This window comes from Sciurus carolinensis, chromosome 5 (genome assembly GCF_902686445.1).
Source record: "Sciurus carolinensis chromosome 5, mSciCar1.2, whole genome shotgun sequence".
In the NCBI taxonomy this organism is placed as follows: domain Eukaryota; kingdom Metazoa; phylum Chordata; class Mammalia; order Rodentia; family Sciuridae; genus Sciurus; species Sciurus carolinensis.
The window spans coordinates 26,842,096-26,854,344 of record NC_062217.1 but is presented as its reverse complement, the minus strand read 5'-3'; the positions used below and the strand labels follow the sequence as shown (position 1 = coordinate 26,854,344).

At 46.8% G+C, this 12,249-nt stretch overlaps 1 long non-coding RNA gene across 1 annotated transcript; it reads right to left on the bottom strand.

The window, feature by feature from the left end:
• Nucleotides 1-1,228: 1,228 nt before the first annotated feature.
• Nucleotides 1,229-11,389, bottom strand: LOC124985842 (uncharacterized). Its single transcript, XR_007108878.1, has 3 exons — nt 10,857-11,389; nt 9,677-9,799; nt 1,229-3,122 (listed from the first exon to the last, which is right to left on the bottom strand). It is a non-coding gene; the product is annotated as an uncharacterized LOC124985842 (long non-coding RNA).
• Nucleotides 11,390-12,249: the final 860 nt, after the last annotated feature.

Sequence of the window (12,249 nt, the reverse complement as noted above, 5' to 3'; positions counted from 1 at the left end):
TTTAGGTGGAAGTTTGGGGAGGCAGTTCCAGAGGCCTTGGCTACTGCCATCAACCGGGTCTGTTATTGAAACCACGGAGGAGAGGCGCGCTCACCTGAGGGGAGAGTGTGGGTGGAGCAGACCCATGCCACTGGGGTCTCAAGCCTGCGGTGGCATCATCTCCTGGCAGCTAGTGCTGACCAGCTCTAAGTGAGCAGACGGTACAGCCCAGACGCTGGCTTGGCAGGAGGATCGGCAGAAGCAGGCCTCTTTCAGGGCCTGGAACCTTGGGTCCAATGCTGGTTGTATTGCAGTTCTGGGGAGAGAGATGAGCTTGGGGGAGGGAAGGACAGGAGTCAGAGCCCTCTGCTAGCCACAGGGGCACTTTAAAATAGGAACATTTAGCTGGGCATGGTGGTGCACTCTTGTAGTCCCTGGAACTCTGAAGACTGAGGCAGGAGGATTGCAAAGCTGAGGCCAATCTGAGAAACTTAGAGAGACCCTCAGTAACTTGGAAAGACTGTCTCAAAATAAGAAATAAAAAGGACTGGAGATGTAGCTCAGTGGTAAAGCACCCCTGGGTTCAAGATTTAATCTTCAATACCAAAAGAAAAGGAAATTTACTAATATGTTGAAACACCTTTAAAGACCTTGTTCATTGGGGGTCCGGTAGTCCTTCCTGAACAGAGGAGGAGTGGAAATCATCTGTCAGGCCTTTTCAAATTGTGCATGCTCTCTTCCCCCGCGGGCCTCCCATGTCATAGGCAGGGTTCAGGCCTGGGAGTCGTTCCCAGGGGAAGCAGAGTGGAGATCTGCTTGATAAAGCCAAAATGCTTCCGATACGTCCTCACCTGGCAGACAGCCACTCTCATGGGAAAGAAAATTTGGACCCTCCTTTGTATTGTGTTCCCCTCAATAGAACCATTTCCACCAGCACTTCCCTGTGCCTTCTGCCAGTCCAAGAACAGCACAATCCCACTGCATGCAATTCCTACACTGGGTTCACACTGCAGCGAAATAATTATATAATCACACTCATGCATATGAGAGAGGCAAGGGATGGCAGCTGAAGCTATGAGGCTCTTGAGAGGACACCACAAGATATTGAAGTATTTATTTCCATTAAATGATCTAAGAACAATTTTACATGCAAAAAGTATGTCTCTGTAACATATGTATGCAATTTGAAATTACCACCAACTGTTCATGAAAAAAAAAAATCAAGTTGTCACACCAAGACGAACTGGGCTGTTTCTGTGGTTTTCTGCTAATAGTCATTAGCTCCCTTCATTTATTGGTTGTATTGTATCAGTGTTCCCTGGCAGATAACTGGAGTAGGTGCCTGTTTTTCTTTGAAAAATTTTCAATGAACTCTGCTGAAGCTGAGACACCTGTAGGATATTCATATAAAGTTGGTAACAACTGTAATGCTTTAATTTTTACCACGGAACCCCCAAGTCCAGCTTGTGAGCGCTTATGAAATAAATTCAGGAGCATAGCTTGAGAACTACTGTCTTCAAGGATCACATTTCTTGTTCCTTTCACTGGCCCAACAGTGGCTGTGTTTATATGCAGTCGAGCATCACTTAATGATAGGTTCCCAGAAATGCATCATTAGGCAATTCCACGTTGTGCAAGCACCACAGGGTGCACTTAACACAAACCCAGACGGTATAGTCTACTGCACACCTAGGTTGTATGGTGTGGACTATTGCTCCTAGGCTGTGAACCTGTACAGCTCTTAAGTAGGCAACTGGGATACCTAATGGAAAGGAAGTGTGTATGTAAACAGAGGGAGGTACAGTGAAAATACAGGAGTTTTTCAGCTCTGTTATAATCGTATGGGACACTTTTGTATGTCATGTCAATGTCATTATGCAGTCCATGGCTGTACACTCCAGATCCAAAGCTAGTGGGCCAGCTTTGCGGCAGAGAAGGTCTCTGGTGCCCACTGTGTGCTCTAGCTCTGGAAACTTGATACGTGGCTTCTTTTTACCCTCATACCTTCTCCCTCCATGCACACATCAAGAGGCATTCCATCGAGGCTCAGTTTCCAGGCCACGGATTAAAATCATCATCCCAGGTGCCAGAAGCACTAGCCAAGAGCCCACAGAGTGCTCCAGGGTCTGCTGGAGTAACTGTAGGGCTGGGAAACTCAGGACCTTCCTAAGAAAAGGTACTTACGAAACCCCCTTGGTTCCCATCCCCATCCTCTTAAGTCACCCATCTCTTCATGTCTGCTGTTTCTGCTATTAGTACTCTCACCCTTGTATTACTGTTAGTTGGGTACTAAAAAGTGTCACAAAATAGTAGGGGGGCCAGGTTTCACAGTCGTAAGGGTTGGATTAAAATTCCACTTCCATATTTCTTTTCATTATTTGCCAGCTATGTGACCCTGGCAATTGACTTAACCTCTCTGAACCTCAGTTATCACTTATTTAAAATGGAAATAACATTAGTGTCTATTTAAAGGATTATTCTTATGGATGACTCTGGAAATCTGTAAATATAGCTTAGACATCGTTAGGATCCTCTTTCCTAGATTACAGAATCTCAAGAGGGCAGAGGCCTCTTCTTGGGTGATTTTGAACCCCTCCATAACAGTTGCAAAGTAAGGCACCATCAGAGAAATTTAATAAGCACGTGACATACAGAACAAGAAGGACAGGAAGTCTGGATAACTATACATCTACAGTCATCAGAAGACTTAAAACTGTAAAGCCAAAGTTCCTGCAGGAGAAATGGGCAGAGTAGAAAATAAAACCCAGAGCAAGATACAGAGAAGGACCAGCTATGCAGAAGAGGTGGGGACCAGCCATGCAGACTCATTGGCTGGGTCGATCCATCGCAGGCACAGTGATAGAAAAGGCAAGCCGTTTCTCTTTCCACTGCATGGATGATTTCACAAGCCAGCACGTTTCCATTCATCTTTTCTCCACCATGGCCACCTGGCTGGGGAATATGGAGGCAGAGCGGCAGCCTGTCCATGTCTGAGGACTGGAGCTTGCTCCTGGCTCCCATGCTATTCCCCTGAGCAGAGCCTCTTCCTGCCACTCTAATCCTTCCCCGGCTGCACAGAGCTGTGGATGCTCATCCGGGAGCAGGAAATGAATACATGCTTGTGTTTTTCTGCAATTAGTCTTCTAAAGGGAAAAACAAAACAAAACAAGAAAGCAAGCTGGATGTTCAGGGAGCGCCTGAAGAGTTTAAAAGACGAGTTGTCGATGGAGGCCAAGGAAGAAAGGTGGAGTCTGTGGCTGGTGACCTTGCTTAGTGGGAAAGCCTTTGCCTCCCCTGTGCAAGGTCCAGGGTTCCATCTTCATATCATAAAAAAAAAAGGCTGGCAAGCTCTGACTCTGGATGGGGGATGTGTGGGAATTCATCTCGGGCTAGCTTATGTGAATTCTGCACTTCAAAATGACTCTGAAAGCTTATTTGAAGATTTCAACCAGAAAAAGAACCCCTTGCAAACTGCTAACTAACAACAACCCCTGTTTTGGAGAGACAACTGTTTTGGGAGAACCTGGGAAAGCAGGCCAAGGGGACAGGGCCACTCGCTAATAACCCAACCTGGACATCACTGGTGTGTTGGGCAGTGACCGGGGCCCGTCATCCTGTCTGTTCTGCTGGTGGGGAAACAGTGTGCTCGATAAATTTCAAGGTTGTTAAAGTTGGAAGCTTGCTGGAGCAGACTCCCAAGTCTGCCTTCAGTGACACCACAGAAATCTGCAAATACTACACATCAGGGCTCTTTTGTCTCCTGGAGAATCAGCTGTTAAACATTTACCAGCTGCCACTGTGTGTAAACAGGATCCAAGAGGAACCAGTTAACCTGCCGTACTGAACACAGACTTTAGCATGAAGCTGGGCAGACAGACAGATGAGGTGAATTGTTTTATGCACCCCTTTACCGATGGAAACCCACCATGACTTAGCAGGTGGGCCATCAACCCTTATGTTCCTCGAATCAGTAGATGGGATTTTCTTATTTCTTGTCTTTTTTCTCCTAAAATGGAGGCCTCCTGTCACAAAACTTCCAGGTGTCAGGTTGCGTGTCTGATGGGCATGGGAAATCCATAAAATGGAATTTCTGATGTAAAAATACAGGGTGTTCTTGCAACTGGCGTCCTCAGAGCCCTGAGGGGAGGATTCATGGTAGGCGGGAAGGTTCCAGAAGCACGAGGTTTTTTAGTGATCTTTATCCCAAAGCTGAATTCTGGCACCTTCCCTTTCCAAGTTACAGCCGTTTTCCTTTGGTGACATGTCTGTACAGGAGATGCGACTCGGGGCTAGGAACAAGGAGTCCCTCCCAGTAGGGCCTTTGTGTATTTGGGGAGTGCTCTTCATTATATCACCCAAACTGAGGCCTTGAGGTCCCCTTGACCAGCTGACTTATTTTTTCAGCTGAAAGACTATGACTTGGTTCCCTAATGTCCGGTGTCTATAGATTCTGCCCAGGTGGGACCTGGGTGCCAGTTTGGTTAATTCCAAAGACACAAGGTGGTATAGGAGACAAAGAAAGACATTTGGAATTCAGAAGTTTGGAGTCAGAAGACTGGGTTTCAAGCCAAAGCTAATCTATGGCGTAGGAGTCAGAAGGTGGTTGGCAGCTTAACTGAGAGTAGAGAGTGGGCCCCAGCAGAGCTTCTGAATGACAGAACTGGCTTTATCTTCGGGGGTGATGGTCACACGAGTGTATGCAGGGTGGCCATCGCTCATCTGAAAATCTGAAATCTTAAATGCTCCAAAACCTTGATGCTTTTTGAGAGCCCACATGATGTCACAAGTTGAAAAGTCCACTCCCGATCCCATAAGACAGGTCACAGTCAAAATGCAGCCACATTAACAATATTGTACACAATTACCTTCAGGGCTGTGTCAAAGGTGCCTGTCCAACTGAACACTGAAGACCTCTGCATTTCACTGAATGTAACTTACACAGCAATTTCATAAGCACAGGTTCAAGTCCTGGCTCTGCCTTTTCTTTGGCTGTAGGGAGTTCTTCACCTCTTTGGGGCCTGGGTTTCCTTATCTATAAAATGGAAATAGCACATATTCCTGTGCTGTGGATTGTTGCGAATATTGAATATGATCAGGTGGGTCAAAAGTGCTTTATAAATGATAAAAAAAAAAATTCTGTACAAGTGGATGACTACTATTGTGATTCTTTTTTATCCAGCTGCCTTTTGGAGCAGATTATTGAGCTGGTACAAATCTGTGGGCTCTGCCTTGCGACTTGCCTTGGAGATTAGTGTTTATCTATCTATTTTAAGGAGACTCTAGAGATATCAGAATGCTGCAGAAAAGCAAATGGAATATGGATTTGCCAGAGAGAGGAGGGCCGGCTGCAAGGAACAGCTGGGGAGAGAGCCATCTATCCAGCTCAGCAGCAGGGCCAGCCTGGTGCTGAGAGGGAGTCGCTAAATGCCTGGGAGAGAATCGTGACCGGTAAAAGCAGTGTGAGTTAAAAAAAAAAAAAAAAAAAAAAACTCATCCTGCCAAACAAATTGGGTCACATTCGTGATGGAGTTAGTCACTGAGCAGAGCCGGGAAGGCCGTTTCAGGGCAGAAAGCAAAAGGTTTGGAGAGAACGGTGACTCAGCCAGAGGTAGCAAGTCCACCGGGCCTCCTGATCCTTAAGCAAGGACTCTCCATGAGACTCCTGCCCTGGGTCTTATGGTATTTGGGGTTTGAACTTGACCTTTACTCCTCAAGGTAACCACCAGCCACCTTTGTATTGAAATCAAGAGCACAACAGCACACGGGTTTTAAAAAGGAAAATCTTAGAGAGAAGCCAAGTTAAACCAAGACGGAGAAAGCAGGAAGGCCATTCTGGAGTTCACCCTTGGAATTTGAGTGGGAGGTGGCAGCAGCGCGATCCCAGCCAAGCTCCTGAGTGAATAGACTGCAAAGCCCTTTCGATTTAGAAGCCTTTAACGTCAGAGCAAATGTCCTTTGGCAACAAGATCCTCCAAGATGATTGAACGATGTTGAAATCAAATTTTAAATTGTGAGCCACTAAAATAAAGTTAAAGGAAGGGAAGATTTCACAGGAAGAAATACTCTAAAAGAGAAATCTGATGTGCGAAATTTTTGATTTTTAGCCTCATTATAAAAATTTTGGGTACTTTCTGCTAGATGTTTCTGCCAAGAAATGTGATATGTTGGAAAAGAAGAGGAAATGTACTTTATCTAGATGCTGTGACTATAAAAAGCTGTTTTAAATGATAGAAATCAGCGGAGGTTCTCTCAATGACTAAGGCTATACAATTAGGATCTTCTACTATCCAATTAGGGTGAGAAAAAAAAAATCTTCAGCAAAAACAACATCTGAATTGATCTGAATATAATTTCTTTATCACACAATGCTTGTCTTTTCTCTGGCCATGTCAGATTTCTTATGTTGTTAATTGCCTTCTCTAAGAGCAAAAGCAGAGGCCTGGGGAGGGGGAACACCATGAGAGGCAGGGGCATCTCTCCTGCTACCTCTGTCTCTCAAAGAGGGCGCCCGCGAGATGCCAGCACGTGCCCGTGGTGAGCATCAGCGTGCTGACGCGACGGTACTGAGTAGAGTCTGCGTTGGAGGAGGCCCCCACCCAGGTCCTCTTCTCCCCTGCAGTCTCCCGCCTTAAACCGAGTCCTTCCGCCTGTCACTCCTTTCCCCACCTCAACACCCAGGGGCCCCAGTGTCTAGCTCTACCACTCTGTTAGTGAGAAAATGGGGTCAGGCTGGGCATTTTGCAGCCTGGTGCTGGCTCCATGGGCTTCCTCACCCCTCTGTGTCCCCAGGTCTTCAGGAATAGTTGAAGATGCAACCTGTCCCCAAGTGTCTTGAGGACTGGAAGTTCTAAGGGGATCCATTCTTTCTTGCATCTCCCTGGCTTCCGGCTGATAGTCTTGGATTAGACCTCAGTTCCAGCACGTACGAGACAATTACCCAATTACCCAATTGCCTTGTACGTGACTATACAGAATTCCTCACTTTGAAAGGTGGTCAGAGTAGGCTGTCCATACACACGAGCTATGATTTTGCACATTCTTTCACATTTTTGCCAGTGACTTAATTGGAAACTTTGATGGCAAGTTAGCCAACAGCAAACAGGAACTAGGAAGAGACACCCATGATCTCCAAGGGCTGTGTTTTTGTCCCAAATCACCTTTCCAAGTGCAGAACTGGCAACATGTAGTTTAATGGCAGCAACTGCAAAATAGATTTAGGAATCTCTGGCCCATGGGGAGCTCCGCTGGGGTTGGGATAGGACAGGGTCAACTGGGTCAGAGTTCTTTGCTTGTAAGCAACTCCAACAGACTCTATATCAGAAAAGGAATTTCCTGGAAAGGGATGAATAGTTGTTGGATGTTGAAAAGCCATACCTCCCTCAGGAAGAAGGAATTTCTCTGTTCTTCTCTTTTCTGGTACATCCTTGTCCCGAAGGCTGAAAAGTCTGGAAGCCAAAGTCTGAATGGCTTAACTGGGTTCCATGTGCTACCTACCATCTTCCGCATAGGAGGAGACAGGGAGAATCAAGAAAAGAAGGGAGAACTTCTAAGGGAGAACTTAGAAAAGGAAGAATAATTCCCAGTGGGAAATCATGGTGTTTTTAACCAGGGCCATGTTGACAGGCCAAAGCAAGAGCTCTCTGGTATGCAGACTTTAGAAAGGAGTACAGAAAAACAGAGCAATGATTCCATCTTACCCTTTCTTGGTTCTGGGCAGCACTTCCAAGAGGGTGTTGACTATTTGAGGAGGAAGGTGTTCAAAATCAGCAACTGAGATAATAAACGTCTGGAAAACATGACTCAGAAGGAATGGTTGAAAGAACTGAGATTGAACCCAAAGGAGAGAGGACCAAGTTGGCATCTAATGGCTGCCCTTAGATATGGCAAGGTCTGGTATGTAGAAGGAAGAAAATGTTGTTTTTAGTGGTTCTAGAAGGAAGAACTGAAATCAAGAAACAGACTTTAAAGGGAAACAGATTTTGTCCAAGGATCTAAGAAAGATCCTTCCAAAAAGTGAAATGTGTTGACTTGTAAGGGAGGGAATTTCCTACCCCTGGAAAAACTCCAGTGTTCAATTACCTATGGGTAAGAACACTCCTCACAATGAATTACGACCTAGTAGGCTGCACTGGTTGTTGGGGAAGCAACCTAATGGCTCTTGATGGCCAGAAAAGCACTGCCTTTGAGCCACATTTGCTATCAGCATTTTTCCATATGTGGAATTACAGATGTGGACAATGTGAGGGATGACAGAGAGGGCGAGGAGGGGCTCCCCCATGCCCCTCCTGACCATCGTCCAGACCCCACACAGTGTAAGCATACCACTGGCGAATCCTTTATGCCAGAGCGTTGCTTTACCCAAAGGCTGCTTTTGGAACATGTCGCACTGACCCGCATCCTTCCTGTCCCTTCCAGTATGAATCATGCCACATCTTGCTTTACCACTGAACAATGCTCAACAAAAATATGTTGAGTCTCTAGGGCTATACTTATTATTAGAAAGTTAGAGGACACATATTTCAAAACATGTTGCACATATGAGATGCAATTTTTATCAATTAAAATTTTTAAAAATTAAAAAAAAAAAAGGAAAGGGTATCTGACTTGGAAGGGACTTTTGTGATCTGTGAGTTTGCAGTGCTTGACTATACCCAGTGGCTTCCTGACAAGTTGGTTTGTGGCCTGCTTTTGATTCCCTTCTGATACTCACAACCTCCTAAAGTAGTGCACACCATTTTGGGGTAGTTTTGGTTGCTACAATTGTTTTTTACTTTGAAGTAAAATCTACCCACTCTTTGGCTATCTCTATCAAAATTAAGAATGCACACACCCTTGGACCAGCAAGTCTACCTGGAACAATTTATTATACAGAAACAGTCCCCATGAGTTCAAAGACATGTGTGCAAAGACTTTCATTGCAGCCAAAGGCTGAGAATAATTTAAATGTTTAACCAGGGGACTGATAATATCTGTACTATGAAACACCAGGCAGCTGTTAAAAAATTCAACCATCCTCATGCACTGACAGGGAAAAACTCACATGCCTGTTAAGTAGTGAGAAGAAAATAGTGACTCAATAAGATGTACAGAAAAATTCCATTTAGGTGATAGAAGGATGTACATGACCATATGCCATGTTTTACCTGGAAAGTTGTACAGAACATCTCTAATCTTTTTTCTCCAACAGCATGCATTAGAGAGCGTCTCCCATGGGCCCCTTAAACCACCTCTTTGCCAGGTTAGATGAGCCTGGTTCCCTATTGCTTCTTCCTTCCCTGGCCATGTGGTTCCCCACCCGCTGCAGACCCAGATTGTGGGTGGTGCCACAGCAGAACCGAGGGTGTCCTGGGCAAACTGAAGCCCACACACCACAGGAGGAGCAAGTAATGTGAGGGAGAGGGATGGCCCCAGAGGCAGCCATGCACAGTGAGGCCCTGTCCCTAATAGCAGTGGGAGTATAGCGTGCTGAGCTTCTGGAGGGGCATACTGGGAGTGGGTGGGAAGGAAAGGGAGGCTGAGTGTCCAGAGGCCAGCTTTGCTAAGCTGCTCCCTGCCTTTGCTGCATGAAAACTAGACTGTCCCTTATGCACAGTCATCTAGTTTCCTAGAATAAAAGAGCATCAGAATCCCTTCCATTTGTGTGTGTACTTTATACTTTTTAGGACATTTTATAAACTGGGTGAAACTTGCTACTCACCATAACCCAGTAGGCAGTGAAGCACTATTTTTATTTCAGGAGGAGATGGCCTTGGCTGGAGAGATCACAGAATGACTTTGGTTTTCCAAGTCCTTACGGGATGGACCCTTTCCACTCTGCAGCCTGCCATTGATTTCACATAAAGACAAGCAAAATGAAACAAAATCAAACCCCGAAGACTATTTTTGCTACATTTGCCAAAGTCTCATAAAGTGGAAACAGGAAAATATTTTCCTATAGAAACAGATGCAACAGATTGAATGGTTTTCCTGTGTCCCAAAGGAATGTCTCCCACCCCTACCCCACCCTATACTGCCCTAACCCAGCCAGGAGTGGGAGGCTCTTCCTTAATTCTGTGGCCATACCTGGGCCTGCCTCCACCAAGGGGTAAGAGACCAGCTAAGTTTCCCACTTTGGGGAACCATAAATCCCGGCTCTATGACTCCATGAAAGAAGCCCAGAATATCCTTAGGGCCTGGACCTTATATCTGGGGGATCCCCTTCCTGCAGGGGCTGGAAATCCTGAGTGGCAGCTGAAAGGTAAGAAGGCTGAGGCGCAGAGGTCCTCTGGCGCGCAGGGTTAAAGACTTTTCATACCCAGAGGCTTCAGCAATATCTCCCAGGCCCTTCCTGTCCTCTGTCCCCTGACATCCCCTGCTTGTCGACCTCCGGTAACTTTATTTTTCCCTTTTACGATGCAGTTGCTGGCTATTTTCGCCTAATTTCATCATGATAAACGAGTTATGAAAGCAGAAGAGCACATAGGAAAATTTCCTCGGAGCCTGGCGCACCAGCCTCCCCCGGGAGTAAGAAAAGGGCTTCTTTCTTAGGCAAAGGAAGACATTTTACTAGATAGAGACAGCCTGTCTGTCTGCCTCTCTCCTTCTCTCTCCCTCTCCCTCTCATTTGTTCTAAACGGAGCTAGGGAGAAACGGAGGAGGGAGAAGGAGGTGGAGGGATTTCTGCAGGAAGTGGGTGCTCTGGCCTCTCACAGATCTGGCTGTAGGGAGTGATGTTTAAAATATTTAACAGGCGGGCCCGACCAATCAGAGCTGTCTGCGGCTGGGCCTCCGCAGCCAGCTCCTGGAGGCCCCCTGCTGGGCCATATGTTTCCCCCTCTGGTCACGGGCGGGTAGGGAGGTGTGGGGCCCGGGGAGGGGCCCGGGCTGGGGCTGTTTACCATCAGGACAGTTTCCATCAGTATGTGGTGTGGCTGCGGCATTCACAGCAGCTGAATATCAGCCCTGCTGGGGGAAAGCCAGCGGTTCCGTCCGCCTCTCAGGGTGCCTCGCACCCCCTGGATGCGTACTCCCAGTCTCTGCTAGACTCGAAAGCCCCGCCAGATTCCTGGGAGCGCCTGCAGATGGCTGTTCTGCACAAGCCGGCCGTGCGGGAATGTCCCGGTGTACAGCTGGGTGGCCTCTTTGCACTGCAGAAGCTCATGTGCAGCCCTGACATCTGAGGAACAGGCCGTTTCTGCTTTATCAGGAGGAATCTTCCTCTCGCTTTATCACCCTCGCGTTCCAGGAGGCCGGTGTCAGTCTTCCCGGCGGGGCGCCGCAGGAGCGCACTGGCGGAACGCTTGCCTCTGCGTCAGGAATCCAGGCTCTTCCTCTGCGAAACAGGAGGGGCCTGGGTTTGCCGAACCACCGCCAGATGTCTACGTGAAGGAGGCTCCCCACCTGCCAGGCCAACCGCCCGCTTCCTTTCTCACCGTTCAGGGCTCTGAGTAACGAGAGCTTTGAAAAGCGGGCGGTGCGCGCTGCGGTTAGCACTTTCTCCGAAGACCAGCTCCGTGAACTTCCGAGCAGTAGAAATCAGGCGGCGGCGTGTTCTAAGGCTGGAGGCAGAGATGACAAGGAAGGCCACATCATGTCGCCCTGCAGGCCTGGCTTCTCGCAACCGACTCGGAAGGACAGTGGGGACGGGTTGGGAGCCTGTCTTGATGGAGAAGCCCTTAGAAATTCCTTTTGGCTCTCACAATCTGACACCTGTTCGGGTGAGGCTCGAGATGGCTGAGCGACAGTTCGTTGTTTTTTATATTTATTGATATTATTTTAATTTCTAATACATATGTCTGGCTTAAAATCAGATGTCCGCAGGCCTTATTGAACAATCACAACCTCGTGGTTTCCTGGCCAAACCTTCTCACTTGTCGCTGCCACCGGAGTCCCCGCCCTCCGAATTTAATTGCACTGCTGGAGTTTGCAGCAATCACTCTAAATAATACATTTTCGGTGTTTTTTTATTGTTGTAATTGTAGAGACAACCTCCTGACTTCTTGCTACGGAAGTGAGGAGGCAGCCTTTTCTTCCTGCCTCCAGGTCCGCTCGTCCCTCTCTTCCAGGGAGAGTTTTTGCATTTCTTCCTGTCTTAGCTGCGGATGTTGAAATTTATCGTTATTTTATTAGATGCCATAATAGAAGAAGAGGGTTTCTAATTAAACCATGATGTGATGCTTTTTTTTTTTTATCATATTGACTAAGAAGATATATTCTGATTTTCAAGACGTTAAAATGGGGAAAACGTGGTTTTCTAAATATTTATTATGAGTCACGGATATCACATCTAAT